The sequence below is a fragment of the Salmo salar genome, chromosome ssa16, assembly GCF_905237065.1.
Source record: "Salmo salar chromosome ssa16, Ssal_v3.1, whole genome shotgun sequence".
NCBI lineage: Eukaryota > Metazoa > Chordata > Actinopteri > Salmoniformes > Salmonidae > Salmo > Salmo salar.
In genome coordinates this window covers 15013834-15031691 of record NC_059457.1, presented here as the reverse complement: position 1 = coordinate 15031691, position 17858 = coordinate 15013834, and the positions used below count along the sequence as shown (strand labels likewise).

General features: G+C 44.2%; 1 protein-coding gene across 2 annotated transcripts in view; it reads right to left on the bottom strand.

Annotated features, from left to right (window-relative positions):
• tspan9a (tetraspanin 9a) overlaps positions 1 to 17858 on the bottom strand; it is a 288735-nt gene that overhangs the window by 246532 nt on the left and 24345 nt on the right. Inside the window, exon 2 of one of the 2 annotated variants that reach the window (XM_014147922.2) lies at positions 5798 to 5862. The exons of the other annotated variant lie outside the window; for it this stretch is intronic. The gene's annotated coding sequence lies outside the window, so the exon portion shown is untranslated. The remainder of the gene's footprint in view (positions 1 to 5797; positions 5863 to 17858) is intronic. 2 annotated transcript variants of the gene reach the window in all.

Genomic DNA, 17858 nt, shown 5'->3' with positions numbered 1-17858 from the left:
TCCTAGTGTGTTTCCATGTGTGCCTACTGTCCTCTTGGGGCAGTATTAATTACTACACCACTGAGACAGGGCCGGGGCTTCCTAGTGTGTTTCCATGTGTGCCTACTGTCCTCTTGGGGCAGTATTAATTACTACACCACTGAGACAGGGCCGGGGCTTCCTAGTGTGTTTCCATGTGTGCCTACTGTCCTCTTGGGGCAGTATTAATTACTACACCACTGAGACAGGGCCGGGGCTTCCTAGTGTGTTTCTATGTGTGCCTACTGTCCTCTTGGGGCAGTATTAATTACTACACCACTAAGACAGGGCCGGGGCTTCCTAGTGTGTTTCTATGTGTGCCTACTGTCCTCTTGGGGCAGTATTAATTACAACACCACTGAGACAGGGCCGGGGCTTCCTAGTGTGTTTCTATGTGTGCCTACTGTCCTCTTGGGGCAGTATTAACTACTACACCACTGAGACAGGGCCGGGGCTTCCTAGTGTGTTTCTATGTGTGCCTACTGTCCTCTTGGGGCAGTATTAATTACTACACCACTGAGACAGGGCCGGGGCTTCCTAGTGTGTTTCTATGTGTGCCTACTGTCCTCTTGGGGCAGTATTAATTACTATACCACTAAGACAGGGCTGGAACAGAACAGAACACTTTCCTGGTGCACATAGTTGCCTGGGGGTTAGGCCTTGGCCCTGTGATGCTGAGCAAATTGGGAAAACTCACAGACGACTATAGGAGTAAGGGGGTCTTTCCTGTTGCCACTGAACCCAGGGCCTTGGAGACAGCCAGAAAAGAAGCAGGCCCCATACCAGCAGCAAGCCACCCTCTCTGGGTAGCCTCTAATTTAGCCCCGGGAGTGTACTTTTTGGTAGGCCCATTAAGAGCCTTTGTGTGTAAACTACCCAAAATACCCAAAATGGTTTTCCCTCCTAATAGAGAGGGTATAAAATGTCTTAAAGCTGTAGGGGAATCAAATCAGGAAGGTATTTTCCACCACATAATAACATAATGAATCATAAAACACAGGAGGATCCCTAAACCTGACCAGATTAAAAAACAATAAATCTGATCCCATTGGGCACAGACGTCAGTTCAACGCGTAGTTGTTTAAATAACGTGAACTTAACGTGAAATCAACCCAAAAATTCACCATGTCATTGGATTTAGGTTAAAAGTTAGGTCAAATTCAAAAATGTAAAATTCCCTTACATTGATTTTCCAATGTTGATTCAATGTCATCACATTTTTTATTTGGGGGGGTTGAAATGATGTGAAAACAACGTTGATTAAACCTGTTTTCGTCAAGTGGGATTTCATGGTTTCCGTATTTGGGGAAGCCCAGTGGTATTTTGCTCATGGAGGATGTTGAATAATTTGAAAATTTGATTCATGTCTTCATTATTTTTCAAAGAAAGGGAAAGGGGAGGATACCTAGTGAGTTGTACAACTGAAATGTGTCTTCTGCATTTAACCCAACCCCTCAATCAGAGAGGTGCTGCCATAATTGACATCCACGTCTTCAGCGCCCAGGAACAGTGGGATAACTGCCTTACTCAGGGGCAGAAAGACAGATTTTTACCTTGTCAGCTCAGGGATTTGATCCAGCAACCTTTCGGTTACTGGCCCAATGCTCTAACCACTAGGTTATCTGCCGCCATGACCTAGATACTGAAATCCCTTGAAAACTTACACAACTAACAAATTCTTCACAATTATTCAAGTTTGATGGGGTACACACTAACAAATTCTTCACAATTATTCAAGTTTGATGGGGTACACACTAACAAATTCTTCACAATTATTAGGGTACACATAAATAGGCCATCACAAGACTGGAAGAAAGTAAGTAATTTAACCCTTTACACTTGTGGGAATTGGCCTATATGGACAGGGGTTGTTACGTTCCCCAGTTTCTGTGTTGTTGTGGGTTTGTATGTGTGTGTATTTCAGGAAATGGCTTCCTGGAATCCTAAAGCAGCTGATTGGTCGGCCCCATCGCTGATTGGAGCTCTGGCCCCTCCCTCTCGTCAGGGGAAACAGCTGTCTCTTCAATTACCAACTCCTTCTCCAGCTTGATAAAAGCCAGTGTTCCTTTGTCAGAAAGGAGCTTCTTTTTTATGTCCTGTGTTGATTGTTGTGGCGGTCAGTAAAAGTTTTGTGGATATTATTTTGTAGCCGCTCCTTCTGAGGTATGTGTGCCAATATGACTTAGTGTTTTTGGTTATTGAAATTGTTCACTAAATATTAGTAATTATTCTGTTTCATTTGTTCCCAGGGGAGGGAAGGGGAAGGCACCTTGGGAGTGTTTAGGCAAGAGGCCCGCGGGCATACATAACCCGTAGTACTTAATCTGTGTATGCACGCTAGGTAAGACCTGGGTGGCCCACCCCCTGTATTTTGGTTAATGCGCCAGGTGGTGCTTAAGGTTAGATAAGAAGTGGGAAGGCAGGTAAGGTAGGAGAGGGGACTCTTAACTTTTACTTTCTTTGCTTTGGTTCTATCCAGACCCTTTTTTCCCCACTTTACCGTGTTTAGGAATAATAAATTCCCTGTGAACAGTATTTTTCTCTGCCTCTGTCGTCCTTCCCTGCACCTACGATCACATACTTTTTCACTCCACGGGGAGTTGAGATGTAGCTGGGTGTTGCGTTCCCTCCAAGAGGTGTAATTGAAATGTTTCTTACAAAAGAAAAGCATATGCATGGTAGCAATTCAAAGGGAACAGTTTGGAGATTATGGGAAAATTATCAGACCAAAGGTGAGGACAACAGTTCACCTGACACGACTGAATCCAAACATTACACTTGATTTTATGTGCAATTTACATTCTGTACTTTTTGCCGCATTTGTTGATGACATTTGAAAATACACTGGATACATTCAGTAACCTGATAAGAATGTTCCTGGAAAATGTGGGGTAGGTGCAACATAAGGCAACAAAAATGACATACCTCTGCAAAGTAATTTCAATGCATCAAAGAGTCTTCAACTATAAGGTGTTTAATTATTTATTTTTTTATCTCTCCTAGCTGTGTCGTTGAGGAAATAGATTAAGCACACTTGTAGTTATTTTGGTTGGATCACAACCCTGCATCCCACCATCACACAATTAGTCGTTTAGACAGTCCAAAAACGGTCCATGATAAAACGCAATCTGGTTCAGGTTGGCGTCAGAGAAATAGGTCATAATTTTGGTGTGTGTGGAAAGTAGCAACAGCCATAACATTTTTTTAAATATTTCAAAACAATTCTAATAAACGCAACAGTTGGACAATGGTTGACTATACTCCAAACATTTTAAATCCATCTGGTATTGACTGACAAATAATGAACGGAGTTCAGGGATTTTGGTGTGAATTCTGGTATTCAATTTATTGTACTTTTTTTCTCCCTTCTTCTTCATAGAATGCACTTATATACATTTTCCTAATGGAATCAGGAATTTTTTAAAGCTGAAATAAATGCTGCTTAATTTGCATAAATACTGTAGACTGGGTATATTTGCATATTTGACTGAATTAACATAAATGGGTAAAACAGGGCTGCAACCACCAACAACCTGCTCTGTCTCAGCCTACCTGCACTCACCTGCTCTGTCTCAGCCTACCTGCACTCACCTGCTCTGTCTCAGCCTACCTGCACTCACCTGCGCTGTCTAGACTGCCTCATTAATTACTGTTGTCACGTTCTGTTGTATAATTCAACAAGTGTGTCAATAGCAGGATACCCTCGGATTAAAAATCAACATGCTTGGCTCTCGATTACACCTAGCTACACATACTTTACATTGTTTGCAATATCAACTAAAATCAAATGCATTTATGAAGCCCTTTTTACATCAGATGTCACAAAGTGCTGTACAGAAACCTAGCCTAAACAGCAAGCAATGCAGATGTAGAAGCACGGTGGCTAGGACAAACTCTCTAGAAAGGCAGGAACCTAGGAAGAAACCTAGAGAGGAACCAGGCTCTGAGGGGTGGCTTGTTCTCTTCTGGCTGAGCTGGGTAGAGATTATAACAGTACATAGGCCAGACATATCACTATAATACAAGTGTTCATTTTCCAAAGTTGTTTTCATTTCAGGTCATCTAATTTGTAAACATTTCAACTGTATTAAATGATTACTTCACACAAAGTGAACACCCATCAAAATAAAGTAATTTTCTTATCTTTCATGTGAGGAGTGTTGAGACCATGTGTTAAATGTGTTCTTATAGATTCAACAGAAAGACAATGTATTCCACTGAGCCCATTTCAGCCATTACCGGTGTGTTTGACAGGTCCTTACAAACACTTCTGTGGTCGTAATGTTAATGGGAGAAAACAACAGGCACAAGCAAGAGCATGAAAGAGTTGCAGGAGTAAAATGAAAGCCATCAATCCAGCGTAATTTAAGTGACAAGTGGATTTTGGGCCCTTCAAACACAGGAAATCGATGGCAGAAAAAGACAGATCCTCAGGTGTGCAGGGCACGTGTGTTGCTATAGAAAGGAGCCATAACTGCATTCAGGTGCGTGTACCGCAGCGAATTTTCTTCACAAAGACAAACATAGGCTCATTCTGTTCAGAACAACCCAGGGTATGATGTCATGTCATCTTGTAACTGTTCATCAAACAGTGATCATAAATGTTGACACTGTATAGGGCATCGGTTTTACGCTATGCACTTGGACTCGCAGGTGTTCTGCTTGCTTGTATGACGTCAAAGCGGTATTAATAATAATCCTCAACGTCTCATCTTTCTAAGTCCTCTTAACTTACAGCATTTCCCTTACTCAGACAACAAAAAATTTGCAAAAGTTATCAAATTAGCGGGAGGCACCTTCTTTTTGCTCGAGGTGCCCAAGTTCAGAACAGCTGTCAGTCAAAACCCATACAGCGCTGTGAAGCGCAGAGCCTGAGCTCTGACGTCATGTATAGCGTGTTACTGTACAGCCACTGAGCTCTGACGTCATGTATAGCATGTTACTGTACAGACACTGAGCTCTGACGTCATGTATAACATGTTACTGTACAGACACTGAGCTCTGACGTCATGTATAACATGTTACTGTACAGACACTGAGCTCTGACGTCATGTATAACATGTTACTGTACAGCCACTGAGCTCTGACGTCATGTATAGCATGTTACTGTACAGCCACTGAGCTCTGACGTCATGTATAGCGTGTTACTGTACAGACACTGAGCTCTGACGTCATGTATAGCGTGTTACTGTACAGCCACTGAGCTCTGACGTCAGGTATAGCATGTTACTGTACAGCCACTGAGCTCTGACGTCATGTATAGTAAGTTACTGTACAGCCACTGAGCTCTGACGTCATGTATAGCATGTTACTGTACAGCCACTGAGCTCTGACGTCATGTATAGTAAGTTACTGTACAGCCACTGAGCTCTGACGTCATGTATAGCATGTTACTGTACAGCCACTGAGCTCTGACGTCATGTATAGCATGTTACTGTACAGCCACTGAGCTCTGACGTCATGTATAGCATGTTACTGTACAGCCACTGAGCTCTGATGTCATGTATAGCATGTTACTGTACAGCCACTGAGCTCTGACGTCATGTATAGCATGTTACTGTACAGCCACTGAGCTCTGATGTCATGTATAGCATGTCACTGTACAGCCACTGAGCTCTGACGTCATGTATAACGTGTTACTGTACAGCCACTGAGCTCTGACGTCATGTATAGCCACTGCGTTCCAATTAATGCCACTTATCAGTGCACAAATCTGCAATTTTCAACACGTATATATTGGTATGGGTGTAACGGGATACAAGGCGATGTCATGTCTTACCGGCTTAGATGTGGTGGAGGCAAACAGAACAGAAGCAGTGGGACCCCTGGTTGTAATGGGACAGCCTGTCAAACAAAAGAGAAAAAACGGGCTGAACTACAAGCTGACGCTTTTGATGAAATACAACATGGATGGGGACATTTTCCAGTACAAACCATATACAGAGACAGCTACTGTAAAGAACAGGCACACAGCGGTGAAGGGTTCTTTGTGGGTAGTTGTTTTGTAGAAGCCAGAATGGAGTCCAATGTGAAGGTAGGCTGTGTATTTTGTGAATGAGAGAGATTGCAGCAGAGAGGGGCCATGAAAGGACTGGGAGACCCCAGTAAACAACAGTAATACGCCTGAAACACACACAACTCAAGGTAAACATCAACTGCTCCTCTGCCTGTGCGTGTGTATGTGTATGTGTATGTGTATGTGTGTGTGTATTGTGTGTGTGTGTGTGTGTGTGTGTGTGTGTGTGTGTGTGTGTGTGTGTGTGTGTGTGTGTGTGATTGTATGTTCACCTTTAACAAAACACCTCTAAATGCAGATGGTAATTGTTACCATGTTATGCAACCACAAACACATGGAAATAATGCAGTGGGAAGCAGTGCAAGAAGCAATGCATGTGTGATGGCCATTGTATCCCTTTTAGGGGTGAATTTAGTCCTTGAAGATAAGTCAGAACAGACACTACATTTACTGTGCATGTCATAGTAGTTAGCACAGCCAACCGTAGTCTATTTTGGTTCTTTGGACATACGGTAGTTTTCCCATGATCAAACGGACCAAATGTCTTATGGGTGTATTTCAACAGTCAAGATGCTATTCTAGACTTGATAAGTCATCTATCAAGCAGAGATGTTGCGATTGCACAAACTACATACTTATGTGCCAAATATGTCCGACCTGAGGCCAGAATGAGTCAGTGAGTGTCTAAGTGGGAAGAGTGCAGGTTGACATTGAGTGGACTGAGAACCTCCAGTCCAATCCGTGAGCTCATGTTGCATTTGGCCCTGCAGTTCAGAGTCTGAGCGGCATCTTTCTCCGTTCTGCTGCTCAGCCTCTCTCTCGCTCCCTCTCTTTCTTGTGGGCCATTTCTCTAAAAAGCTGTTATGTATTCCCATGCCTGCTGCTGCCCCCCCCAACCGCAGCTCACGCTGCACTCATTCAATTACAAAGCAGACTACAGTCAGGACCTGGGTGCTCTGCTTCCAGCCCCAGTCCTCCAGTCCCACTCAGTTCCCATTGGCGAGTGGAGGGCGCAGGAGGGAATAAAGAGAAACAATAACTGAGGACGTGGCATTTTTAATAGAGCAATTCTTCTTATTTTTTTCTATTTAAAACCCGAACGTAAAGTCAACATGTCATTAGTTTTTGTTTTTGTTGTGGCTCCCAAACCATAAGCCTGTGGAACATAACTTAAAGATGGCAATGAACTGGCAACTGGTATTTTTCTTTCTTCCTTAAAATGAATCCCCCCTGATCCAAGTGTTTCCTTCATTCCGGGAAACCAGACTTCACACTCCAATGCTTTTGTTTTCCTGTTTTCCTGTGAAACCTTAAAGAGACAGTTCACTTTTTGGAAGTTTTAGCTCATTTACGACCTTCCCAGAGTGGTTTCCTCCAAACCGTTTTTAAACGGGTTCGCTGGTTCTTTAGCAATGTCCAGAATCTCCTGGCTAGTATTTTATCATCCTTGGAAAATGGTACAAAAGCTTAACTTAAAAACTGTCAATTTAATGCGCCAATCTACAAGCACTGGGATATAGATAGAAACTCACTTCTTTGAGCGATAATACCATCTTTGATGTTCGATCTCGAGGATTATCAAAGGAGAAGAGATCTTACACGACACTCAAAGAATATCAGGTGTGCCGACAAAGAAAAGGAACAAATCCCCTCAAGGCATTTTCTTTCCATTTTCTGACCTTTACACCGTTTCGTAAAGTATTCAACAGATGACAACGTTTAAACACTGCACACTTGGATGTATTAATAACGACTCTGAAAGGTTTTTACACTACATCTGATTTCATTTAGCAGACTGAGCTGGTCTTTATTTTTTTTATTTTTTTAGGGGTGGATCAGCTTAATATTGCGGAAAGATTGTTGCTTCCATCAATGTAATTATCTGCATCATTTCCAATCCCCCTTATATTTTTGGGGTAAATATATATATCCATACACGCATGCATACATATACACATATATACATACACATACCTATATAGACATACATACAGTATCTCACAAAAGTGAGCACACACCCCTGCAAATACCCGAGTACATCTCCCCACGTGACAACAACAAAGAAACGACACTCCGCCACAATGCAAAGTAGCGAGCGCACAGCCCGCACAACAGTGCAAATTTGCTGTCCCCCCAAAACAACACAACACACAGCCATCAATGTCCAAACCGCCGGCAACAAAAGCGAGCACACCCCCAAGCGAAAACGCCCAAACCGGGCCCAATTAGCCATTTTCCCTCACCGGTGTCATGTGACTCGTTAGTGTTACAAGGTCTCAGGTGTGAATGGGGAGCAGGTGTGTTAAATTTGGTGTCATCGCTCTCACACTCCCTCATACTGACTGGTCACTGGAAGTTCAACATGGCAAAGAACTCTCTGAGGATCTGAAAAAAATAATTGTTGCTCTACATAAAGATGGCCTGGGCTATAAGAAGATTGCCAAGACCCTGAAACTGAGCTGCAGCACGGTGGCCTAGACCATACAGCGGTTTAACAGGACAGGTTCCACTCAGAACAGGCCTCGCCATGGTCGACCAAAGAAGTTGAGTGCACGTGCTCAGCGTCATATCCAGAGGTTGTCTTTGGGAAATAGACGTATGAGTGCTGCCAGCATTGCTGCAGAGGTCGAAGGGGTGGGGGGGTCAGCCTGTCAGTGCTCAGACCATATGCCGCACACTGCATCAAACTGGTCTGCATGGCTGTCGTCCCAGAAGGAAGCCTCTTCTAAAGATGATGCACAAGAAAGCCCGCAAACAGTTTGCTGAAGACGAGCAGACTAAGGACATGGATTACTGGAACCATGTCCTGTGGTCTGATGAGACCAAGATAAACTTATTTGGTTCAGATGGTGTCAAGCGTGTGTGGCGGCAACCAGGTGAGGAGTACAAAGACAAGTGTGTCTTGCCTACAGTCAAGCATGGTGGTGGGAGTGTCATGGTCTGGGGCTGCATGAGTGCTGCCGGCACTGGAGAGCTACAGTTCATTGAGGGAACCATGAATGCCAACATGTACTGTGACATACTGAAGCAGAGCATGATCCCCTCCCTTCGGAGACTGGGCCGCAGGGCAGTATTCCAACATGATAACGACCCCAAACACACCTCCAAGACGACCACTGCCTTGCTAAAGAAGCTGAGGGTAAAGGTGATGGACTGGCCAAGCATGTCTCCAGACCTAAACCCTATTGAGCATCTGTGGGGCATCCTCAAACGGAAGGTGGAGGAGTGCAAGGTCTCTAACATCCACCAGCTCCGTGACGTCGTCTTGGAGGAGTGGAAGAGGACTCCAGTGGCAACCTGTGAAGCTCTGGGGAACATGCCCAAGAGGGTTAAGGCAGTGCTGGAAAATGATGGTGGCCACACTTTGGGCCCAACTTGGACACCTTCACCCAACTTGGACACCTTCACCCAGGGGTGCAGCCACCCCCGCCACCAGCGGCCCAGACATCAATGGCCGCGAGCCGTGCCACCCCGAGGGGACAGCAAATCCACACCACCACACAAGCCGCACACCCACCACCCCACACCGCCGCAAAGCGCCACCCCCTCAGTGCCGCCACATGAAAAGACACACTCAAATATCCACAAAAATGTGAGGGGTGTACTCACTTCTGTGAGACACTGTACTTTTTAAATGAATGTACCTTTATTATTATTCCCCGCAAACCCTACCACCGATCGCCCAATTGGAGTAAACTAATAAACACTTCGGCTTTTACCTTCAATTTATTCATCTTATACACATTTTACAGACAGTCTATTTTACAATAGTTCTTTGTTGTTTGTTTTTAGTCCTTCCTCTATTTCTGATGTCCATCCAGTTTGATTTCTATTTGTAACTGCTATTTCACAAACGTTCTGAACCTATATACATTTTACATACACCGTATGTTTTACATTGTTTATCTTGTTATTAGTCCCACCCTTCAGCTCCATTCAACCCCTCCCATCTATCTCTCAACATCATCCATTTTGGATTTCTATTTGCCATATATTTTTCAACTGTGCTGTGATGCTTCACAAAATAATTGAACATTTATATTCTCATAGCTTCTACAGATTGTAAATTAAAAATAAACATTTTTGCTAAAATAATTATTATATTATTGATTGATTGATTGACTATGGCTTTTCAAATCACCCAGTATTGCTATCTGCAGCGTTAGTTCTAGGCAAATGTTGCAATTCTTCAGCCATTCCTGGACCTGTGACCAAAAACGAGCTACATATGGACAATACCAAAATAAATGATCTAATGACTCTGCCTCCTCACAGCAGAATCTGCAGAGCTGGGAAGATTGTATCCCCCATATATATAACATCCTATTAGTTGCAAGAATTTTGTATAGTCATTTAAATTGAAAAATTCTATGTTTTGAATCCGGTGTTGTTTTGCGTATCAATTCATAAACCATGTGCCATGGAATGGGTACATCGAAAATCTCTTCCCAACTATTTTGCAATTTATATGGCACAGCTGTCAGTTTTTTGGTCCTTAAATGAAATTGGAATATGTTTTATTTATCACACTTTTCTTTAACCATTTATGTTCTTTAATGCAGGGCTGACATACAAGTTCCTTACTTTTTCCCCCTTCTACTTGCCTTTTCCATTTTTGTGGTAATGCTGCAATTAATTGGTTGTAATTTTGGGTAGAGCAGACATTTCCATATGTCTGTGTTAGCTGCATGTGTGACATCACTCCACCAGTCCTATTTATAATATCATTCACTAAAATTATACCTTTTTTAAGCATTTCTTCGAAAAATACAGTTTTTTTTAGCAATTACTATATTTGAATTTAACCACAATATTTGTTGTATTATTTGTTCTGTCTTTTCAGGTGGATTAAACTGAAATTGCAACCAACTTTCTAAGGCTTGTTTAAAAAGTAAAGATATTTTGGAGATTATTTCCTTTTCAAACAACCGAAAGTGGGCAGGTGTAATCTGAATAAAGGGAAAAAGGTCCTTCTTGAACATAGGATGAGACATTCGTACCAATTTATTAGAAAACCAGTTTGGATTTAAGTATAACTTTGGTATGACTGATGCCTTTAGTGAGAGGTCTAATGCTTTAATATTTAATAATTTCTGCCCTCCGAATTCATAGTCGTTATATAAATAGGCCCTTTTTGTCACAGGCGTCGTAAGGAGTGGACCAAAATGCAGCGGGTAAAGTGCTCATCTTCTTATTTATTGAAGGAAAAACACTTAAACAAAACAAACAACGAAAACAGTCCAATAAGGTGCACAGACTTATACTGGAAACAACCACCCACAAACACAAGTGAAAACGAACACACTTAAATATGGCCTCCAATTAGAGGCAACAACAACCAGCTGCCTCTAATTGGAGGTCATTGAAAAACACAACATAGAAATATAAAACTAGAATAAACATAGAAATAGAAAATATATAACATAAATCAAAAACCCCGAAACACACAAAACAAACACCCCCTGCCACGCCCTGACCAAACTACAATAACAAATAACCCCTTTTACTGGTCAGGACGTGACAGTACCGCCCTCCCCCCAAAGGTGCAGACCCCGAATGCACCTCAAAACAAAAACCCCACAAAAAATAACCCCAAACTTAAAGGGAGGGAAGGGAGGGTGGCCACTGTCAACGACGGCTCCCGTGCTACACCCCCCCCCCCAATCCTCCAACTACGGAGGTGGCTCTGGCTCCGGGCTTAGTCCCCATTCTAACCTGCCCACCCCCGCTAAAGGCTCAGGCCTGTAGACCACTGATGAAGGCTCTGGGCTGAGGTGCGTCGCTGGAGACCTCGGGCTGAGGTGCGTCGCTGGAGACCTCGGGCTGAGGTGCGTCGCTGGAGACCTCGGGCTGAGGTGCGTCGCTGGAGACCTCGGGCTGAGGTGCGTCGCTGGAGACCTCGGGCTGAGGTGCGTCTCTGCAGGCTCCGGACTGTGGGCCGTCTCTGCAGGCTCCGGACTGTGGGCCGTCTCTGCAGGCTCCGGACCGTGGGCCGTCTCTGCAGGCTCCGGACTGTGGGCCGTCCCTGCCGGTTCCGGACTGTGGGCCGTCCCTGCCGGTTCCGGACTGTGGGCCGTCCCTGCCGGTTCCGGACTGTGGGCCGTCCCTGCCGGTTCCGGACTGTGGGCCGTCTCTGCCGGTTCCGGACTGTGGGCCGTCTCTGTCGGTTCCGGACTGTAGGACGTCGCTGGAAGCACTGGACGGGGAGCGGGTAAAGTGCTCATCTTCTTATTTATTAAAGGAAAAACACTTAAACAAAGCAAACAACGAAAACAGTCCAATAAGGTGCACAGACTTATGCTGGAAACAACCACCCACAAACACGAGTGAAAACGAACACACTTAAATATGGCCTCCAATTGGAGACAACGACAACCAGCTGCCTCTAATTGGAGGTCATTGAAAAACACAACATATAAATAGAAAACTAGAATAAACATAGAAATAGAAAATATAGAACATAAATCAAAAACCCCGAAACACACAAAACAAACACCCCCTGCCACGCCCTGACCAAACTACAATAACAAATAACCCCTTTTACTGGACAGGACATGACACTTTTAATTTTATCTGGCTTGCCGTTCATATAATTTAAAAGCAGGTTACTAGGTGTAGGCAAAACCATAAGCAAATAGGTAAACTGTGATATGACTAAAGAGTTAATCAGGGTGTTTTTTCCATAAATAGACAGGTATTTTCCTTTCCATGGTAGCAAGATCTTATCTATTTTTGCTAACTTTCTATAAAAATGTATTGGAGTGAGACTGAACTAGTCTTTGTCAAAACCTGTTATAATTACTCCATCTGTACATTCATACAGCCTACACACACTAAGGATGAACACCAGTGGTGGCCTGGTAAAAGGAAACAAATGTGCTTCATATTTTACATAAAACATTCAGGGGTTTAAGATTAAACAATCAGGAAGGGAGACTGATGAAGTTGCAATGATTCTATACAGTAAATCCAATGAGAGCCATCCCCTCCGTGGCACAGCAATCAGGCCTACATTTGTTTGACCTCAATCAGACCCACAGTGAGAGGGAGTGCGGCCTCCCATCCTTTCTCTTTTCACTAAAGAGGCCTGCGAGCGGGCCTTAGCGATGGGGATCTTTTTGTCAGCGAGTAAGGGCCCTTCCTGTGGTGTTTGGTGCAGTGTGGTCCAGCGAGGGAGATGCCTCAAGTTGTTTAACGCTGTAATTATATTCAGAGAACGCTGGAGCCGGGTCAGTCACGCAGTGTGGCCGGTCATTCACCCCTCTGAGGAGACAGCCTTCATGGGCTCCAAGTTCCAACAGGAAAACAGAATTTAAAAAGATAAACGTCACATACACTGAACAAAAATATAAACGCAACACGCATCAATTTCTCAGATTTTACTGAGTTACATTTCATATAAGGAAATCAGTAAATTTAAATAAATTCCTTAGGCCCTAATCTATGGATTTCACACGACTGGGAATACAGATATGCATCTGTTGGTCACAGATACCTTAAAAGAAAGGTAGGGGTGTGGATCAGAAAACCAGTCAGTACCATTTGTCTCATGCGGCGCAACACATCTCCTTCACATAGTTGATCAGGCTGTTGATTGTGGCCTGTGGAATGTTGTCCCACTCGATCCAGAGCATCACAAACAAGCGTCCCAAAGCCGATATTGTTGGGGTTTTTAACAAGCATTTCATATCTGCTGGTTCAGTTTTTGATAATGGTGGGTCCCAGGCCTCTAATGTAAGCTCTGTTACAGTAAACTATAATATAGGCCCTCATGTGAACCATTTGAACTTTGAGCCTGTTTTTTTATGCTGAGGTCTATAAAGCACTAAAGAAATTGCAGTCATCATTCACTGTATTATACACTAGAAAAGTAACATAAAAGTGGATTTGGAGACTTACAGATGGCAAACACTTTAAAACAGAGAGGCCCACTCAGAGCTTATGGCAACGGACACTTTTGGACAATCCCCAAGGCATATCTTGCAATGATGAAATCACTACAAGGCCTTTATACATTGCTGTGATCGTGTCAGAGGCGGAACGCATACCTACGTGTGTTTAATGGAGAATAATCCATTCAAATGACCCATCAAAGAATAAATCAAAGCCTTTTCATCTATTAAGCTACTAGCTAAAACACTTCGCATACAATGCCTTTACAATACCTACAGTATGTCCCTGTCTTCGTATAGCCCAGTTCAGTCATCCCACGGGTCTGTCTATAACTTAACAGAGAGCGACAGACAGTGTGGACAGGATGGGGGGCAGCGAGGGGTGCATAGCAGGAGAATAATCAGGCTGAGACAACAGGCTGAGAGGTCCAGAGGGCTGTCTCTGACTGGTGGGGTATGGCTAGTTAGGCTAGTTATGGTGACCAGGAAACAAAGCAGCTGCTGAACAGACATGTCTGTCACTGTGGAAGCTCACTCTGCATTCCACTGGCTGGTCGGTCACATTCTCACACTTCACTTCCACTAGGGCTTCCACTAGATGCAGTCAAAAAGTCTGAACTTTTTACTCAACCGCGTGCACACACACGCACAGCGCACACACACGCGCAGCGCACACTGCGTAATTAGACCATCTGTGCATTAACAGTGCAGAATATTTCAGATAGTATTGGGCCATTTATCACAAAATGGGACACAAGTTACATAATCTGGAAGAAAGTTTTCCTCTCTGACCAAAACTTTTAACAAGCCTATGATTTCATCTATCACATTACAAAACATAAAAACATAAATTACCAAAATAACTCTAATGGGAAAAAGTTTCCATGCAAGTGAAACGAGATACATAAAAATAAACTGTTCAAATTAAACAGATACTTTCCAAGGAATTACATCAATAAACAGTTGTAGTAACACACTTTTGCTATTATTGGTTGTACAGAATTCCCTGTTCGGTGATGTGGAGTTGGGCAGAGGGCATTTGTGGAAAGTGTGCCCTCTACTCAACTTTATGGTCACGAAAGGACGGAGTGCACTTGTGGCAGGTGTACACTCAATATATTTATATGGCCAGGTATTTATACCTTATACCTTCACCCAGACAGAGTTGAGTGGTTGAGCACACCAACAACTCTCACAACAACCAGTATTCATCATTGAATGTGAGTACAAACAGCTTTTACTGCATAGAAGAGGACTAAGAAGAGGACTTCCTCACCTCTGTTTTGTTTGTGTGGGATTTTGGACGCTAATGGCCGTCACATGCTAATGGACAAGCCAAGCAGCCATTTATCTGTTTTTCTTTGATACATGTAGCTGGTAACCAATACATGTTCATTGTTTATGCACCTTTTGTGCAGTTGCCTTTGTGATGAAATTATTGCCTGCTATTGCCTTGCTACCTTACAAGCTTTATTGCTTGTTTGCCACGTGCTATGCTATGTACAGTTGAAGTCGGACGTTTACAAACACCTTAGCCAAATACATTTAAACTCAGTTTTCACAATTCCTGACATTTAATCCTAGTAAAAATGCCCTGTCTTAGGTCAGTTAAGATCACCACTTTATTTTAAGAACGTGAAATGTCAGAATAATAGTAGAGAGAATGATTTATTTCAGCTTTTATTTATTTCATCACATTTCTAGTGGGTCAGAAGTTTACATACACTCAATTAGTATTTGGTAGCATTGTCTTTAAATTGTTTAACTTCGGTCAAACGTTTCAGGTAGCCTACCACAAGCTTCCCAACATTAAGTTGGGTGAATTCTGGCCCATTTCTCCTGACAGAGCTGGTGTAACGGAGTCAGGTTTGTAGGCCTCCTTGCTCGCACATGCTTTTTTAGTTATGCCAACACATTTTATATAGGATTGGGGTCAGGGATTTGATGGCCACTTCATTACCTTGACTTTGTTATCCTTAAGCCATTTTGCCACAACTTTGGACATATGCTTGGGGTCATGGTCCATTTGGAAGACCCATTTGCGACCAAGCTTTAACTTCCTGACTGATGTCTTGAAATGATGCTTCAAAATATCCACAGAATTTCCCATCCTCATGATGCCATCTATTTTGTGAAGTGCACCAGTCCCTCCTGCAGCAAAGCACCCACACAACATGATGCTGCCACCCGCGTGCTTCACGGTTGGGATGGTGTTCTTCGGCTTGCAAGCATCCCCCTTTTTCTTCCAAACATAACGGTGGTCATTATGGCCAAACAGTTCTATTTTTGCTTCATCAGACCAGAGGACATTTCTCCAAAAAAGTACGATCTTTGTCCCCATGTGCAGTTGCAAACCGTAGTCTGGCTTTTTTATGGCGGTTTTGGAGCAGTGGCTTCTTCCTTGCTGAGCAGGCTTTCAGGTTATGTCGATATCGGACTCGGTTTACTGTGGATACAGATACTTCTGTACCTGTTTCCTCCAGCATCTTCACAAGGTCATTTGAATTTTTACTAGGATTAAATGTCAGGAATTGTGGAAAACTGAGTTGAAATGTATTTGGCTAAAGTGTATGTGTCATGGCTGTCTGAAGGAGCGGACCAAAATGCAGCGTGTTCGTAGTTCCACATATTTATTAAAAGTGAAACTGAATGCAATACACTTAAATACACAAAAACAACAAACCGTGACGCAGAGAGGAAAACACTACTCAAAAGATAACCCACAAACAATGAGAAAAACCCCTACTTAAATATGATCTCTAATCAGAGGCAATGAGGATCAGCTGCCTCCAATTAGAGATCAACCCCAAACAATCCCAACATAGAAATATAAAACATAGAACAACCCAAAACACCCCCTGTCATGCCCTGCCCTACTCTACTATAGAAAATGACATCTTACTAGGGTCAGGACGTGACAGTACCCCCCCCCCCAAAGCTGCAGACTCCGAATGCGAGAAAAAAAAAACACAAAACAAAAAGGGAGAGTAGGGTGGGTGACTAATGTCTATGGCGGCGGCTCTGGTTCCGGGCGTAGTACCCCCACCACCCGCTGATCCCCCCCCGCTTCTGTATGTCCGGAGGAACCAGACCATGGATCATCGCCGGAGGCTTTGGACCGACAACTGCCGCTGAAGACACCGGGCTGCGGACCGCCGTTGAAGGCTCCGGGCTGCGGACCGCAGCTGGAGGTTCGATGCGTGGGACTGGCATAGGTGGCGCCAGACTGGTAACACGCACCTCAGGTCGAGTGCGGGGAGCAGGCACGGGACGTACTGGGCTATGGAGGCGCACTGGAGGGAGAGTGCGAGGAGCAGGAATCGGTCTCACGGGACTGAGGCCGAGTGCTCACAGCAGGCAATAGCTGTACTGGGTTATGGATACGTACTGGAGACTTGGTGCTGGGTGGCTCCAGACTGGTAACACGCACCTCAGGACTTGTGCAGGGAGCAGAGACAGGACACTCCGGACTGGGTATGCGCACTGGAGGTCTGGTGCGTGGAACTGGCTTAGGTGGCGCCAGACTGGTAACACGCACCTCAAGACGAGTGAAAGGAGCAGGAACAGGACGTACCGGGCTATGTAGGCGAACTTGGGACCTGGCATGCTGAGCAGGCCTACTCCTTCCGGGTTCAATGACCATCGTCGCCCTACACTGGCGAGGAGCTTGCACCGACCGCACCAGGCTGTGAGTGCGTATGGGCGATATAGTGCGCACCACACCGTAACTCATTGCTCGCTCCTCCGTACGCCCCGCCGTGCTCTTTCAGCCAGTACTTCCCTTCGGAATCTCGCATCGAGCTCCGCGCTTGACTCCTGTACTGACTTCTGTCTGTTTCACGGCTCTCTCCGATAGGCACGGGAAGTTTGATCAGGGCTCCCCCCTGATGTTGACAAACTCCCCTTATGCCCCCCCACATTTTGGGGGGGGG